General features: G+C 37.8%; 1 protein-coding gene across 4 annotated transcripts in view; it reads left to right on the top strand.

The window, feature by feature from the left end:
- ANAPC10 (anaphase promoting complex subunit 10) overlaps nt 1–17,534 on the top strand; it is a 202,512-nt gene that overhangs the window by 150,587 nt on the left and 34,391 nt on the right. The window lies entirely within an intron of this gene.

Below are 17,534 nucleotides of genomic sequence, written 5' to 3' on the forward strand. Positions count from 1 at the left end.
ATTGCTATAAGCTAAGAATACTCACAACTAGTTTCCAAATTCTGGAGAAGCCAGGCATAGAAAGAGAGACATACATGCTTCAAATTTTTTCACAGGAGCATATTTTAATTATTAAAGACCATAAATGGCTCAAAATATGTTTCCTTGACTCTGAAAAACAAAACAAGGATCAGCAGGTTTCAAGCAAAAGTAAAAAAAGAAAAATTGCTTCAGTTTTCTATTAGTTCAGTCCATTCAATTAACTCTTGTTTTGCTTGATATCCATGAATATTTCAACTCTTCATGAGTCTTGTATGTTTTCCTTTATTTCAATGTCTCAATCTCCATTGTCAGAAACCTGCATTTGAGAGCACCTGTCAAAGTTCTATAGCTGATGACAAACCATCATTTGAAGAGAAATCAAAGCAAGACAATTGTCTGTGAATAACAAAATGTCCAGGATAGTTACAGTCAGAAACACAATGGACAAAGGAATTTGGTTATCTTCATGGTTTACAGTAACTTATCATAACAACCTTAATTGTGATTAATAGCATATACTCAGACATTAAAATTTTAGAAATCCCACTCAGTTTTGGAACATAATACTAATATTATTCACTAAAATATAATCTGAAGAAGATTAACATCATTTTGGCAATCCTGCATACCTAAACATGTCAAACAATCCTGTTTACCTCTCTTCTGGATGCTTTAGGGACCCTCTGTAGCATCCAAAAAGCCATTTTGGGAAGCCTATTAAATGTTAGGGATTTAAAACACTTTATGTAATGAAATAGAATTCCCAATTACCATAGTTATTTTTTGCCTAAATGTTGACTCCGAAATTTAAAAACAAAACAAAACCTTTTCATAACCCTTTACACATTTTGCAGAAGAGCAGATTAGTGCCTTAAGAGTGCTTTGTTGTGCTTTTATTTCAATGGTTAATTTATAGGAAAACAAGGTTATATCTTTTGAATTTAGTTAATGTGTTCACATACAGAATTTCTTTTGCAAGATTAATTTTTACACTCCTTCCACAGCTTGTTTAAACTTTTAGCTTTATCTTACCTAATTCAAAACAATCCTTTAACTCCAGGCAAAAATTAACATTCTGACATCTGAATTTTACCAATAATCTTTAAGGCTGTTTTTATATCTCAAAGATTAAAGTCACATGAACTAAAAGGTACCACAGGTTTTATATCACCTTTAAAAAATAGTTGATCCAAGCACCTATCCTTCTTCAAGTCAATTAATTAGAGCTCTCTTTCATAGACATCACACACAACACATATATAACTTCACAACAGGCAGAAGAAGATTCAGTATCTGTAAGATTTTTTTTTTTGTTTGCCAATCTCCTAACTGGATTATTAGCCTCTGGGTGGAGCTCTTTAAGAGACAGGGTTAGGAAAACATGCAGCTTCTAAGCCTAATAAACAGACAAAACTTGGAAGCAAAAACAGATTTCAAGAGGGATCTATCTGCATTTAATTCCTGGGGTTCCATGAGGAAAACAGAGGTTTTTCTCCCTCTCATGCATACATTAAAGCTGGTAAGGCAAAATGGAGAAAAATAATTCAGTTGACTGAGGATAAAAAACCCTTTCCCAGGGCTGGGCGCGGTGGCTCAAGCCTGTAATCCCAGCACTTTGGGAGGCCGAGGTGGGTGGATCACAAGGTCAAGAGATCGAAACTGTCCTGGTCAACATGGTGAAACCCCCGTCTCTACTAAAAATACCAAAAATTAGCTGGGCGTGGTGGCGCGTGCCTGTAATCCCAGCTACTTAGGAGGCTGAGGCAGGAGAATTGCCTGAACCCAGGAGGCGGAGGTTGCGGTGAGCCGAGATCGCGCCATTGCACTCCAGCCTGGGTAGCAAGGGCGAAACTCCATCTAAAAAAACAAAAACAAAAACAAAACAAAACAAAAACAAAACAAAACAAAACAAAAAAAACCCTTTCCCAGCAAAACAAGATCCAGGAAAAGAAAACCATAAAGGCCTTTTAAATCACACCTCTAACTTGGATATCTACTTTTAATTAAGCTGAGTGCTCTTTAAGAAAATCCTTTTAAATCCCTTATTATCTGACTTTAGCCATGCCAAGTGGCCCATATTTTTGGCTTTCAAACTTTACTAAAGGAGAAAGGAAAAGCCAAGGCGGTCCATGGAGCAGAAAAGAATCAACAAACAGCAAAGTTCACGCAGATATCAAACCAGAAAGGACTCATTACCTAAACCAGGATTGAACCTGGGCCACACCATTTTAAAATGGTGGAGGCTAAACAAAGCATTGACACATGGTTACAGGTCACACTTCCAAGGATGCAAAACAAGATGGAGGCCTGCAGCAAAGTCTGGTACTGACCATACAGAAAGACATGCACAGCACACCAGATTGGCTACATCTAAGACCAACCTCACAAATCTTTTTATGTAATTAAAACTTTAAAGAGAACATAAATAGCGAAATTTACCATTCCTGCCCTAGTCAAATGTCTGTTTTTTTTTTTTTTTAGATGGAGTTTTGCTCTTGTTGCCCAGGCTGGAGAGCAATGGTGCCATCTTGGCTCACTGCAACCCCTGCCTCCCCGGTTCAAGCAATTCTTCTGCCTCAACCTCCCAAATAGCTGGGATTACAGGCATACACCACCATACCTGACTAATTTTGTATTTTTACTAGAGACAGGCTTTCTCCATGTTGGTAAAGCTGGTCTCAAACTCCCGATCTCAGGTGATCTGCCTACCTCAGCCTCCCAAAGTGCTGGGATTAGCAGTATGAGCCACCATACCTGCCCTAAAACATCTATAGCTATATATATATAAAGCCTCACTTAAACGTTAACTGCTAACCCAGTGGAGAAAAGGAAAATACAGCTTAAATGCACTGCTGTGTTAACTGCTAACAGGATGGAGAATAGAAAAAGATGCCTGAGGAAGAACATTTCACTCTTAATGCAAATGGTTCTACCAACAGGGAGAGAAACTTAACTGCTGTCTGATAGAACCAGATCCCTTGGTCAATGGGGAGGGAAGACTCCATGGGTGTGGTGGTGGATGCTGGCCAGCCTGTTTTTGGACAACCTTGAGCCATGTGCTCCAACCCTGGTCAGGAGTGAAGCAGAGGAGCTGCTCTTCACCTGTCCATCCTGAAAAAAGAAGAAAAGACCAACATTCATTACCCCTGGGAGCGACAGTGAGGAGGGAGGCACAATTTTCTCTACCCTCAGAAAAAGTCTAAGGACAAAAAGCCTTAGAAGTGAAAGGGAGAAAGACTTTTTGGTTTACATGTTAGTTACCCTTCCTCATGCCCCATATTCAATGGGGAACTTTGATGTAGTTACTTTATATGGTGTAGAACTTTGCTCTTTAGTTCAGTTAAAACCAGGTTCTTGTCACATGACCAGAAATGATTAGGAATGCAGACACATTGAAGGGTAAGAGGAACAGAATTTATTGGGTGACAAGAAAAAAGAAAAAAGATTCTCAGGAAAGCAAGAGGGGGTTCCTGCTAACAGGCCCTCCACCTCACAGATTCCAGGTCATACACACAGGAACTGAAGAGGCCATACTCTTCTCCACCCCCTGCAAACAGCATGAACTTCTTTCTTGTGGCTCCATCTTGTTCTCCCAGTGCACAGGCTGGTCAGAGACTCTCTAGGGACCCTCCCTCTTATCTGCCTCCGTCATCTATCAATATTAAACCGTTTTGAATTTGACCATGGACTTATTTTTACCAGTGAGTTTTATACACTCCTGTGTTTTTGTTACTAATTAGCATTCTTTCATTTTAGCTTGAAGAACTCCCATTAGCATTTCTTGTAAGTCAAGTATCATGGTGATGAATTCCATCAGCTTTTGTTGGTCTGCTAAAATCTTTGTCTTTCTTTTTTCCCCAAAGGATAGTTTTCTCAGGTAAGACATTCTTGGTTGGCAGTTTTTTCCCTTCAGTGCTTTGAATATATCATCCCACCCTCTCTTGGCCTGTAAAATTTCTGCTGAGAAATCTGCTGATAGTCTTATGTAGGTTTCTTTGTATGTGAGGATTTATTTTTCTTTTGCTGCTTTTAAGATTCTCTCTTTGTCTTTGATTTTTGACAGTTTTGCTTATAATACGTCTTGGTGTAGTTTTCCTTGGATTGTGTCTTATTGGAAACTCTAAGCTTTCCGTGTCTCGATGTTTATGCTTTTCCTCAGATTAAGAAAGTTTTCAGCTGTTTTTTTCTTTAAATAAACTTTCTGCTTGTCTGTTTCTCACTTCTCCTTCTTAAATTCCTATAATGTGAGTGTTAATTCTCTTGATGCTATCTCAGAACTCCCATAGGTTCTCTTAATTCTTTTTTTTTTCTCATCTAACTATAAATTTTCAAATAACCTGTGTTACAGTCCACAGATTCTTTCTTTTGCTTGATTATGTCTACTGTTGACACTGTCTACTGCATTTTTAATTTCACTCACTGTATTCTTCAGCTCCAGAATTTCTGTTTGATTCTATTTTATGATTTCAGTCTCTCTGTTAAGCTTCTCATTTTATTCAGTATTATTTTTCTTATTTTGTTGAATTATCTCTGTGTTCTCTTGCAGCCCACTGAGCTTTCTTAAAACAACTATTTTGAATTCCCTTTCACTTGATTCATAGATCTCTGTTTCTTAGAGGTTATTTACTGAGAAATTGTTGTGTTATTTGGGTGGTGGTATGTTTTCTTGCCTTTTCACATTTCTTATTGCCTCTCATTGATATCTGTATATTTGATGGAAAATTCACATCTTCCAGACTTCTTATCCTACAGTTGGGCACACGTCTGTCAGTTGGGTGGGATGTGATGGTTCTGGCTCCAGTGAGGGAGCAGGATTCTAGTCTCTGGGCAGCTCTGTTTCCTGAGGTTGACATTGACACAGCAGCCAAGGTTGTTGGTGTCTGCAGTAATGATGAAAGCTGTTCACCAGCTTTGACCATTACTGGTGAAAAGAAAAATGCTGCTGGGGTCCTCCTGACCTTTGGGGAGGTTTTTGGTGAGGGGATCCCTCTTTTGCTGGATTCAGCTTTTAGGTGAGCTTGCAGCAGTGGCACAAGTGTTCGATATGCTGTATTTGTGGGTGGCCATGGATCTAGGGTCTGAAGCATGGATATGCATGGAGGGGCCAAGGCTCCAGAGCCTAGAGTGATAGTGGCACTGGTGTCTGGGGTATGGGTATTCATGATGCTTCATTGGTAATGTGCAAAGCTCACGTGCTTGTGAAGCAGCTGCAAAGCAGGGTCTGGAGTGCAGGCCTGCAAGGAGCTGCAATAACTCCAGGGTTTGGGGAATGTGCTAGCTCTCAGTGACAGTAACTCAGGTGTTAGATATTTAGGCACTCATAGAGTAGTTGCAGAACAAGGGTCTCTGTGTGAGCATCACAGAGTACCCGAGGCTCTGAGACATGGGTTGGAGAAAACCTGTAGCAGTGGTGGCTCTAGTGATTGAGGCATGGCTGCACATGGTCTGGAATGTGGGCAAAAATGAAGTAGCTGCAGAGCCGGGGTCTCAAGTGTGGGCATGCACAAACTGGCCATGACTGTGGGATCATGGTGTATATGGGGAAGAGGGTTAGTGATTCTGATCCAGGAGCAGCATAACAGTGGCCCCTTCTTTGCAGGGGGTCACGATAATATATCTACCTGTCTGGGGGTTCATGGTAGGATGTTGGTTACCTCAGTAAGGAAAGATGGCTGTGTTCTCTGCATGACAGGCCCCTGCGGACCACAGTGGGATGGTTGGCCCCTGGGGACCTTAGTGAGATGGTTCATGGTAGGATGTTGGTTACATCAATAAGGAAAGATGCCTGTGTTCTCTGCAGGACAGGCCCCCAGGATCCATGGTGGCACCTGCCATGTGGCTGATATTGATAGCCCTCACCCATCTTTGTTTCTAGTCATCTCCAGGTGTCTCAGGTGTGCTGATCTCCCCAGTGATTCATCCAATGTGATTATTCTCTGTTTCTTTTTTCTTTTGCTACACTGTGTTGCTGCAGGTTCTTAAACAAAGCATTTTAGCCTTCTTAAGGCTATTATCCATGGATATCTGTTTATTTGTTGTTTTTTGTTAGAGGAGGAAAAAGAGTTGTTTATTCTACTCTGCCATCTTACTGACATCACTCTGTATAGTTTTATTCTTATATATTTTTTCTAGGTAATATAAAAGAGTGATTTCCAATCCACAGGTCCTTTTCAGAATTAGCCTTTTTCCCCCCACTTCTTGTATTAACTACAATAAAGATAGTTTATTTAAAGACGCCTCTTCCTTTTTGCAACTGTTAACCATACAGGGTTGCTAGCATGTTATTTATACCTACATAAATAGATTAAAGAAAGCACACTCATATTTGGCATTATTTCATTGAAAAGCAATTATATTCTAAATTACTTTTATTTTCACTGATGACTGCTTCTTTAAAGTCATTCCTAGTTTTATTATTTAAATATCATCCTGAAAAAATAAAGCTAAAATAGGTACCTTCAAATTTTTGTACCATTGAGATTATTTTGAGGAAAAAAGAAAAAAGAAAGAAAATAGATTTTAGGTAAATTTGGACATTTAACTTATTTCAGCATTATTCAAAACTGCTTGTTACATAAAGAAAAAATGAGATAGAATTATGGAATGTTAGTTCCAAAAACCATTTAGTTTAATCTCTTTATTTAACAGACAAATAAACTGAGGCCCTATTGGCCAGCCAGTATCTAATAGATCACACAGACGGGTGGTGGGGAAGTCTGTGGTGATTTCTCTCAACTCAGAGTGATTCTTTGATCCTTGCCTATTTGGCTGGATTTGGTTTGGGCGGTGATGAAAGAAGGGAAGCTAAAAACAACAATAACAACAACAACAGCAATGACCCATGACAGGTTTATAGCCAGTTTGTTAAATCCTTGCCTTGACACTGTATTGCTTTCTTTGCTGGGTGTGAATTGACAGGTATTGCAAAAATGTCTGAGGTTCTAGTTCAGAATACCTGGTGACAAATTGTAAATTCGACTTGTTGAGGTTGTCAAAGAGCCACAGAGTGAGTCTATAGACTGCAGCCTGCAGCAGCCATTATATTGTCTCTAGCAAGCCTCTGTGATTTAACAGGGATACACTTGATCTCTTCACCCCAAAGGAATAGATTAAGTGCTTCAGTAAATATGCCATTAAGATACTTCATTGTCCTAAGCCATTAATACACATCTCAAATACACTGAAAGCTGAGGGCCTTTAGCCACCCAAGAAGATATTAATGGTGTAGAGAAATACCTAAGGATATTTCTACTTTGACATATCATTGAATACGATTCAAAAATTGCTTTGGAAGTAATTTTTCTATCAGTTTGAATAAAACCAGAATGGAGAAAATAGCAAATTCCTCTCCAGTTTACTCTAAATGATTCCTTCTGCCACTATGCCTAATTTACTGTGGTTTTGACAACATCAATTCCTTGACTATGGGCCTGAGTCAGACTCTAAGTTTGAGAGCACCTTTCTGACACAAGATAAGACTCTGAGATTTTGCTTTCTTATTGGGAAAAAGTAAATTGGAAAAGTCTTAGAGATGTTTGCTTCAGATGTAGTATCTGTATTTGTTGTCTGCTATTTTATTTCTTACCTCTCTGGATATAATTCGCTTGGTAATAGAATAACATAACAAAATTTTCATACCACATGAGAGCCAAGAGATCATTTAAGTCAATCTTTTGTTTTAGAGGTGAACAAATTATAGGTCAAAAATGTGAAAGACAGCCATTTGCGTTGACTTTGTTATCATAAAGGGATTTAGTATCTGTAGCTTATTCTTTTCTGAGAAATATAAATACATTTATCCTTTTTAATCTTTAGTTATAATCTGATTTTCATCATCTTTTAGTGATATGGTGTTTTGGTTGAGAAAACAGGTACAAAGAGATAACTTGGCCGAAGTCAGAGACCGAGGTAAGCTGAGGCAAACCTGGTGCTGAATTTCAGTTTACTAGTCCTGCAGAGAAGCCCAGACTATTTTCTAATTCATTTGTCTTTTTGGAGTAGTTGGAAGAAAGGGGTGGTTATGATTGACTTCCTGAAAAACTTTAGCTTGAATTGACAGAACCAGTAATAAATACAAATGTAGGAAAAGTGTTTTCCAGGGAAGGCTTCTTTAAGAGACAGCATAATGGTACTAATCTCTAGTAGTGCAAGAAGTTGTCTACTTCAGCTCGAGGGTCATAGGACAATCGCTTTGTATTCTGTAAATTCAGGCCTTTTACTAAAATGAGATCTAGCAACTCATGATTACTTTAAGCTTAAAAACAAAACAAAATTAACTTATCTGCCCTTAGGCAAACACTTTTCTAATTAGCTCTAACAATATGTCTTATATATCTTAGATGAAAAGTGAGCAGATTTTAGGTGTAATCTAATAAGCATTATTACTCTCTTTAGGAAAAAATCATTAAGAATAATGAAATGATAGGATTGTGGGCAATTTTTTAGAATATACATGCACTGCTTTATTTTTCTACTAAAATGAGTAAAAAACAAAATATGACTTTTCTTAGTGTTTTAGTTTTCTGATCAGATTACTTGTTAGTGTTCTCCTTAATACCGTGTGTCATACCACCAGTGAATTTCATTTCTGTTCAAGCTTTAATAAAAATCTAGGAATCCTAGACACTAGAAATACACCAGTGACCAGCAGTCATGTCCTAATACTGTGAAAATGTTGTAGTATTCATTTGCATGGTCTTCTCCACTTTATCTTAAGTTACTCCAAGACAGAGGCTATGTCTTATTTATCCATCTCCCATTTATAGAATAATGGGATATTCAATGAATGTCTTTTGAATAACTTATGAATTGAGCTCTATAATTCTGGTGTTTCTCATGAATAGGATAAAATTTCAGTTCTAAATGTATAAAACAGGGTACTGTCCTAATATGACATCATAGCTTCCACATATATAACTTGATACAGCTTTCAATAAATGGGGATAATGCTTCAAGGCATAATAAATAGTTTGCCCTTCTTGATGCTGATGACATGGTTTTATTAACACAAACCAGGATTTTTCTTTCAAAGCTGCTGAACCTGTTGGCTACTTACTGTCAGAACAGTTTAACATCAACCATGCTGCAACGAAAGCCATTGTATTTGATAGACATTCTCCAGTATTTAAATGAACAATACTATGTAACCCTACACAACAGGTCAGCTCATTCAGCTATTTGAATGTATATTTTGCTTCTAACTTACTCCGGCGGGTCCATCAGGATATAATTCTACTTAGAAAAAGAAAACCAGACATTCACCAGAGGCCAGGCTGAACTGCTTTTATGGTCAAGGCAGCCAATTCGTAGTTTTTAGAGTGCCTGGTCCTCTAGGAACCGCCCCTTCTGTTTAGAAGGGATGCTAATCCCTCCCCCAGCCTACTTGCTCAGGATTACATGAGTCTTTAGACTCTGAATAAAGCTGTCAACTGCCATGAACAGGAAAATAGATAAGAGAAACATTCCTGAGAAGAAGGAGTGGCCTGGGGCAGGAGGGAGTGGAATGAAGCTCCTGGAGGGACCGGAGGGGATGAAACAGAAAGAATGGATACACCCACACAGCAAGTTCAGATACAGGAACAAAGACTCTTCAGTGCCTGGGCTGAGATAGGATAATAAGGCCAGACCACCACAGTGGTGCTGGAGGAGGATGGCCAAGGGGTGAGGTCACTGTGTGTGTCAGGAGGGTGACTTGCAGGGAAAAAGGGCTCAGCTAACTAACCAGCTTTCTGCCTCTGTATTTAGGCCTTAACTCTCAGGAATAGCATTTTGCTTCTATCAACTGGGCAAGTGAAATAAAAGAGCAAGAACCACGAAGAGTGGTTCTAAAGCTGTGGAAAATTCTGGTTCATCAGGGAGGTTCTGCTCCTGAAGAAATTGTTGCAAGTATGAAGCCTGGTAACACCAGCCTTCAAAACTTTTCAGACCTAAATTTATCTTCATACTTCATGGTACAGAACCCGAGAGTCTCAACTCAATATTCACCTGAGCATTTGAGCAGTCAGCATTCCTTTTTGGGAAAATAATTTGGCCTTGTTCATAAGCAAAATCTCTGTATCCTGTTTCTGCAGGGGGACAGAGAATGTCAGGTCCTTAGGAATTTTAAAGGCATAAGATCAGCTCCATCACATATAGATCCCTAATATATATAAAAAAAAAAAGTGGCTCCTTTTTAATGAGTAGTGTAGAATACTGGCATCTCAGGTGCCAGTAGAGAGTGCAATTATGAAATGACAGCAATTTACTTTTCAAAGCATGGCTGAAACATGCATGATTGAAGAGATGGTTTGGGGCTGAGCGTCAAATACACTGTAGAAAATATTATGTGTTTCAATGGAAAACTGCATCATCAATAGCACAGGCTTCCAGATGATCCAATTCTAGCCCTACACATTGTCTTTGAGCTATTTTGCAGTGCTTTGTAGATTGTAGGTAACGAATAGATATGTACCTTGTGGCTGTTCTAGTACTGGTTTTAATATACCTTCTCCCCTATGTGGAAGAACTAATTTTAGTCCCTCTTTGGAACTTATCTCCTCATCTTTTACTCCTTACAAATTTTACTGTTTTGACTTTCTCTTTGAACTCGTTATAACATCTGCCCAGTTCCCTTATATCATATGGCATGGGAAAGTTTTAATACATGTTCAGTTTTAGACATGTATAGGAGTTATACTTTTACATTTTTCTAAAAATTATTTTTTAACAACTCTGTCTTCTGCTAGGCTTTCAACGCATTTTTTATCCAACTGGTATATATATATATATATATATATATATATATTTATATATTTCATAAAATGTTTTTCACAGGACCCAAGGAATCTTTGGGACAAATTTTTCAGAATGAAAATGATTCCACTGTAGCTCAAACTCTCCACCACGTCTGTTATTCACCTTAAGGTTCTGGTGCTTTCTCTCTGCCTCTGCTCATCCTTATTATCTACATTTTTATGAGCTGCTTTCTCTCTAGAGAAGTAGCTTCAGGGAATCTGAATATCAATAAGATGAAGCTTGTCAGTTCTCGCATCCTCTAACATGTTGTAACTTGCCCTAAAATCTTTCTGAAGGTGGATCATATTCATCCATACAATAATTGATTTTTTCTCCCTCATTTCCTACTGTCATATAGCCAAAAAATCGCAAGGTTCCCCTGATGAAGTTAAATATGCCTACTTTTATCTAAAAATTAATGTTTTCAGGATGTAAGGGACAATTACGAACTATAAAGAAAACTTACTTTGCAAATTTTGCTTAAGTATGGAGTGTTTGGGACATAGTGTTACAACCAGTTGCTCATGTTGCAGTTCAGCCAATGCTTATTGAAGCCTACTGTAAATAAATCACCACATGTGACACCTAGATACAAGGAGTAAGTAAAAAACAAAATCCCCGTGTTCAAGGATCTCAAAGGAAAAAAACTCATATGACAACTAACCATATAATATTGTGAGATCACTGCTATCCTTAGTTACATAAACATTATGATGGGAATGGGGAACAGGATGAGTCTAAAAAGCGACTATAATTGCTTGGTTAAAAAAAAAAAATTACATAGGCCAGGCACAGTGGCTAACACCTATAATCCTAGTACTTTGGGAGGTCAAGATGGGTGGATCACTTGAGGTCAGGAGTTCGAAACCAGCCTGGCCAATATGGTGAAACCCCATGCCTACTAAAATAAATACAAAATAACTAGCTGGGAGTGGTAGCAGGTACCTGTAATCCCAGCTACTTGGGAAGCTGAGGCAGGAGAATTGCTTGAACCTGGGAGGCGGAGGTTGCAGTGAGCCGAGATGGCGTCATTGCATTCCACCCTGGGTAACAAAGTGATACTCTATCTCAAAAAAATAAAAAAATAAAAAAAAATAACCTAGAATTTTAGTCGAAGAGACTTGAGAATTATTTAATCATTTTACAGGTGAGGAAACTGGTTTATGATTGCCATTCATTTATAATGTAAGAATAGATATCCATTCAAGTGCGTGATTGCAGTGATTGAATAGCAAATACTTCTTACCTCTCACTTAAACTATGGCTGCTATTGTGTCACTGCAGTGACAAAATGTGTTGCTGTGTTTGTAGTCTACTTATGAATGTGAAGAAGTCATTTGCAGGCTCACCTCAGTGACTCACGCCTATAATCCCAGAACATTGGGAGGCCGAGGCTGGAGGATCATTTGAGCCCAGGAGTTCAAGACTAACTTGGGCAACGTGGTGAAACTCTGTATCTACAATAGAATACAAAAATTATCAAGGTGTGGTGGCATGCACCTGTAGCCCTAGCTACTCAGGAGGCTGAGGTGGGAGGATCACTTGAGCTCAGAAAATCAAGGCTACAGTGAGCTAAAATCCTGCCACAGCCTGTGTGACAGCAGTGAGACCCTGTCTCAAAAAAAAAAAAAAAAAAAAAAAAATTGAAAAGGCTTTTGGCAGGCTAATATCTCAGGTTTTGTGGATTATCCCATTATCTGAGTATGTTTTTGGGAGGTCTTTTTGAGTTGTAGTAGCTGGGGAAATTTAGGAAGGTAGCAGTGATACCGCTAGAACCACTATAGGGTTTGTGTTCTGAACTGGCAAAAAGTCAGTAGAGCAAGGGCTATAACTTTTGGGCTGGGGTTCAGGGCTGAGCTTCTATCCCAGCAGGGAAACAGAGTGAAAACCAGAAGCTGGGCCCAAGGCCAGTCTGAATGGTAACTGAATTTCCAGGGGTTTCAATTCACCCAGAAGGACACTGGATAAACTACTTCCAGATTCTACTGACTCATCGGAAGGAAACTTCTTAGCTTTGCTTGGTCCAGCTTATATCCTTCTGATCACTCAGCTACAGGCAAGGGGCAGGGTTAGACATTGTCACTGCAGCTCCAACCCTATAGTCATAAGACATTCCCAGAAATGGAGGATCATCATGCAGCGGGAACCATTTCAAAAGTTGCCTGCTGTAATTTCTAAACTAAACTTGTCACATTTTCTGCTAAAAATTGGGCAAAGAAGTATGAAATGAACCTATTTCTAGTCTTGTTCCCCCTTTCAGCCCTGTTCCTGTGATTTTCTTTGTTGTAATTTCTCATCAAAGAGTTCCTACATTCTAATTATTGCAGCAATTAACATTTTGTTGGTGACAAATGTACTTCCAGCTTGAATCTCTTTTCTGAGTTCCAGCCTCCTATCTCCAAATGTTCCATCATTACTTAAAGTTCAATGTGGCCAAACTTGGGTTCATCATCTGTCCCTCCCAATTTGCTTATTTCTATCAAGATGCTACTATCTTTGAGGATAGCAAGCATCTGCGTATCCTTCCTTGTTTTTTAAATGCAGTTACCAAATCCTGGCCTTTAACTTTAAAATGTGAATTTCCTTAATATTTTCCTTCCGTCCTAACTGCCAACCAGAGTTCCAATCCTCATCCACGTTCATTTAGATCACCACTCGTTACCTTGCTGTGTGCTTCCTTTCTGTCATATCATTGCCATGTAGATCTTTCTCAGACTCCGGTTGTATCATCCCTTTGCCCATCTCAGAAAACATTCCATGATATTTCAGGACATTTTATATATGTATCTGAGGTGGTCACCCTAGGATAGCACTGGTAATCCAGAGATCCCCATTGTCAGTGATCTACTTAAAATTATTTGAGAAAAATATTTTTCTAGAAATATTCTGAAATAGATATCCAGCTCTATTAAAATGCATAGCATAATGTTAACATAAAAAATAATATGTTAACATAACCATTAACCAATTGACTTTTAAAACTTTTTGTTTTTATTTTATTATACATTTATAAAGATATATTTATCATTGAGCCCAAAATGTCACTAAACTTTTCATTTTGAAATAAGTTCAGACTTCCAAAAAACATACAAAAATTGTAGAGAATTTCCATATGTCCTTTACTCAGCTTTGCCAAATATTAATGTCATAACCATAGCACAATAATTAAAACCAGGAAATTAGCATTGATACAATAATATTAGCTAATCTATAGATTTTATTCAAATTTTTCCATTTTTCCACTAATGTCCTCTTTATAGTCCAAGACCAAACCAGTATTCTACACTGCATTTAATTGGTATGTCACTTTAGTTTCCTCTAATCTGAGACAGTTCTTGAAACTTTCTTTGTTGCTCTGACCTTGACACTTTTGAAGAGTTCTGGACAGTATTTTTGCAGAATAGTTTTCCATTTGGGTTTATCTGATGTTTCCTAATGTTGAAACATACATGTTGAATTATGCATTTTTGGCAAGAATACCACTGGAGTGATGTGATATCCTTCTCAGTGCATCATATCAGGAGGTACATAATGTAAATCTGCTTCATTACTGATGATGTTAATTTTGATCACTAGGTTCAGAAGGTGTCCACCAGGTTTCTGCATTTAAAGTTCCTATTCTCCTTTAACAAGTATTTTATGGGAATATAAGTTGGGATCATGTAAGCAGGATATTAACATTTCTCACTGTATTTTTGCTCACAATTTTAAGCATCTCAGTTATCGAATCAACAATCTGTTGATGATTATGGCTTGCAATAACTATTAACACGAGCATTTGCAAAATGATGATTTTATTTTTTTCTCTTTTACATTTATTGATTGAAATTCTACTGTATGAAAGAGCGTTTTCTTCTACATTGATTAATCTATTAAATGATTTATATCACTATGGACTCATGAATGTTTATTTTATTCTATTAGTTATAATGTGTTACTATCATTATTTTCATCTTCAAATTGTCCTAGATGTGGGCATTGAATACTCTTGCAAGTTGGCTCCTGTGTCCTTTCAACATGCCTACCTCATTTAAAAAAAAATTTCCTTACTTGCTGACAGAAAAGTTTCAGGCTCAGCCTGTATTTTTCCAGTCTTTTCTTCTCATAGAACTGATTCTTTGTATTGCCATGAGAAAAATGGAATTTAGAAATCAAAATTTGGGTTCTAGGTGTGTTCATTGCTACTAGAGTGTCATTGCTTCCAAGCTTTTCAGTGGCCACAGCTAGAAAATATATGTATATATATACACATACCTTCTATAACTTATTAACTTTTAGTATGCCTTCAGCAAGAAGTCATAAATAGATGGCTTGCAGGCTAGATACAGACCACAGATTTTTTTTTCCCCACTGGTTCATCCTGTACTTAAAAAGAAAATATAAAATAATAGAATTGATTTAGCTGCATAAAACAAATGCCCCTTCCCAAACAGTATTTGAAACAATATAAAGGTTTATTTTAATTTTTAAAGTTTTCTATTCTATAAGAAATGTTTGGAAGTAGGCAGTCAGGGTGATATGGAAGCACCAGAGTCAGCAATGACTGAAGCTCCCTTTATGTTTCTGTTTACTATCCCTAACTCATAGCTTCCAGTTTCAAAGTTGCCTCCAGTCATGGTCCAATGTATCTGTTAAAGCTCTAACCATTATGTCCACACACCAGGCTGGAAGAAGAGAGGAGGAGACAAGGGCAAAAAGAGCATCCCTCCCTAGTGACTCAACCCTCTCTAGACATCTTCTAATACCATTGCCTATATCTCATGGGCACCCCATCAACAAACAAGGCTAGGAAATGTTATTATGTAATAATAATAAATGTAAAATTAGCTAGAATGAAATTGGAGTTCTACTAGTAAAAAAGGAGAAGAGAATGGGCATTGAGGAGGCAAATAAGTACTCTACTTTCTAGTGTCAACATTTAAACATCAAATGGTTTCATATAAAATCTGAATTTATGACTTCTTGTGAAAACTTGCAAAAGCAGGCAATGCTGAGCCAACATTCAGGTGACCACTCTCAGCTGAAGTTGTTCTCTTTTGATAGAACATTGCTTCTTCTTTTTTATTCTTTTAATTGAGATAGTCTCACTCTGTTGCGTAAGATGCAATGGTGTCATCTTGACGCACTGCAACCTCTGTCATCTGAGTTCAAGTGATTTTTCTGCCTCAGCCTTCTGGGTAGCTAGGACTACAGGCGCATGCCATCACGCCCAGCTAATATTTTTGTATTTTTATTAGAGATGGGATTTCGCCATGTTGGCCAGGCTGGTCTTGAACTCCTGACCTCAGGTGATCTGCCTGCACTCCCAAAGTGCTGGGATCACAGGCATGAGCCATCATTCCTGGCCATTACTTCTTTATAGAGTAGAACTTTTGTATTAACCCTTGAGCCTTTTAGTTGTTATTTCCAACAGTCATGTATCTTTTACTTTCAAACATCTGGCTTATAGCAAAGCACTTTTTTAAAAACCTGAGAAGCTTAGTTTCTTCTTTATTTCTATAGTTTTGTATTTCTTAGAGAAGTCCTACTGATCTGGTCTTCTTGATTCATCATCTCCTAATTGATTACAATGTTGTTGCCACTGTATAGGCATGGATGTGCATGTATTTTGTGTGTGTGTGTGTGTTGTGCGTGTGTGCGCGCGTGCGTGTGTGTGTTTTCTTAGAGAGAAGATTCATAATTTTATGCAGATACTCAAAGAAGTTGTTTACTATGAAAAGAATGTCTTCTTTAAGTCTAAATCCCCAGAATTTAGCACTGACCCTGTTATTTTAGTAGACATACAATAAAGTTTTCTTAAATTAGGCTTATTTATTTCTGAATTCTATCACATTTACAGATTTAAGCAGTTACATGATTTAGAGCTTAATATTGGTTATTCTTATATTATCCATTAATTGTTATATAATTCATTGTTTCATATTATAATAGTTTATCATTTCCATGACTCTAAATTGTAAAGATAAAGATTATGCCTTTTTTTCTTTTCTCTGTCCCGTAGCACTCAGCATACTACCAACCATATAACATTTTTTTAAGTCAGTTAATTGACTCATTTCACAAACTCATTGACCCAGGATTTTGATTTCTATGTAATGTTCAGTTAAATTTCAATGTTTTAGAAATGCTAATATTAACAAGAATATGCTGTTTATCTGAAATTAAAATTTAGTTGAGGGTCCTGTATTTTTTAATCTGGTAACCCTATGTGTAGAAAAAATAAAAGAGAGAGTCACTGATGACATCTAGGTTTCTGGCACCAGCACTTGGGTAGATGACAGCACTTTTTACCATGGTAGGAAACCCAGGAGGAGGAACTGACTTCTCTTGGAGAGGGGAAGCATCATGCCTTCAATTGGAATTGTAACCATACAGTTGGTAGATTAAGATTGATAGAATCACTCAGAAAGTATTTGCAGCATGGAGAGACAAGATTATCCAGGATGATACGGGATCATCAACAATCAAGAGATACTCAGAGAAAAAGTGCAAGAGATTGAGAAGGGTAGAATAAGAAGAGGTAGAATAGGAACCAGGATGGTGATGATGTGGACGCCTAAGGAAGAGACGGTTTCATGGAGGAAGAATTGGTCTGCATGCTAGAAGTTATTGAGAGTTCAAATCAATTGAGGACTGAAAAGAGGCCAGCAATTTTTGCAATTAGGAGATTTGGGGGGGATTTAAACAAGAAGTCTTTCAGTGTAATGTGAGTGGGGGAGAGGATTCTGCAGATGCTAAAT

This window comes from Saimiri boliviensis, chromosome 3, assembly GCF_048565385.1.
Source record: "Saimiri boliviensis isolate mSaiBol1 chromosome 3, mSaiBol1.pri, whole genome shotgun sequence".
NCBI lineage: Eukaryota > Metazoa > Chordata > Mammalia > Primates > Cebidae > Saimiri > Saimiri boliviensis.